The following is a 1279-nucleotide window of genomic DNA, read 5'->3' on the forward strand; positions in this document are numbered from 1 at the left end:
GAGGATCGATTGCTTGAGGCCGGGAGTTCCAGACCAGCCTGAGCAACATAACAAGATCCCCACCCCCGGTCTCAACAAAAAATTAGCCAAGCATTCTAGCGCGTGCCTGCAGTCGCAGCTAATCCGGAGGCTGAGGCAGGAAGATCGTTTGAGCCCAGGAGTTTGAGGTTGCAGTGAGCTATGATGATGCCACTGCACTCCAGCTGGGGTGACAGAGAGAGACTCTGTTCCCCCTTGGGTATTTGAGTTTATAAAATACATTTTCTGTATTCATGGGATTATCAAATGGTTTTGCTCTAATCTCATAGCGATGACCTGCATTAAGAGATTAATATTAAATCATTCTTGCCTGTTCTTGCAGATTGTTCTTTGGTTCCTCTTTGTTGTGGCTGGATCCCAGGGGCCACAGCTACAAGACGCAGGTCGGCGCATAGAATCAACATCCAGCCTTTCAAACTTTACAGTGGACACTCTCCTTGAGGGGTAAGGTAGACTGGGTCTCTAAGATTCACCTCCTTTCTGGGACTCCTTTCTTATTTCTGCTGCAGTGCCTACGATGGCCACAAGAGGGTGCTGCTTCCCTTAATGCTCAGTTCTGGCCACAAGGCCCACCTGTTAAGGTCATGGAGTCAAACAAATGTCTTGTTCTCATCAAGTCCTTGCATACATTTTTAAATATCATATCTACACATTTCTTGTGACAATTTACGATATCATAAGTTCAAATAGATGCAAAGGATGATTACCGTGTGCATTATAAATATTGACTGTTACCTCAATTTTTTTTTTTTGACACAAGGTCTTGCTTTGTCTACCAGGGTGGGGTACAGTGGCTCAATCATAGTTCAGTGCAACCTTGAACTCCTGGTCAAGCGATCCTCCCCTGTACCTATGACTACAGACACTCACCACTGCGCTGCCTAATTAAAATTTTGTGGTTTTTTTTGTAGAGATAGGTTCCCACTATGTTGCTCAGGCTGGCCTTCAACTTCTGGCCTCACGGGATCCTCCTGCCTGCAGTCTCCCAAGATGCTAGGATTCCTGGCATGAGCCACCGTGCCCCGCTTATTACATCACATTAAATATGTAATCATTTGGGGTTGGGTGCAGTGGAAGAAGCTGAGGCTGGAGGCCAGAGGATTGCTTGAGGTCACGAGTTCAAGACCAGCCTGAGCAAGAATGAGACCTTATCTCTACCAAAACCAGAAAAAATTAGCCAGGTGTGGTGGTGCCTCCTGTAGTCTCAGCTACTCGGGAGGCTGAGGCAGGAAGATCGCTT

The sequence above is a fragment of the Propithecus coquereli genome, unplaced genomic scaffold (genome assembly GCF_000956105.1).
Source record: "Propithecus coquereli isolate 6110/MARCELLA unplaced genomic scaffold, Pcoq_1.0 Scaffold221, whole genome shotgun sequence".
In the NCBI taxonomy this organism is placed as follows: Eukaryota; Metazoa; Chordata; class Mammalia; order Primates; family Indriidae; genus Propithecus; species Propithecus coquereli.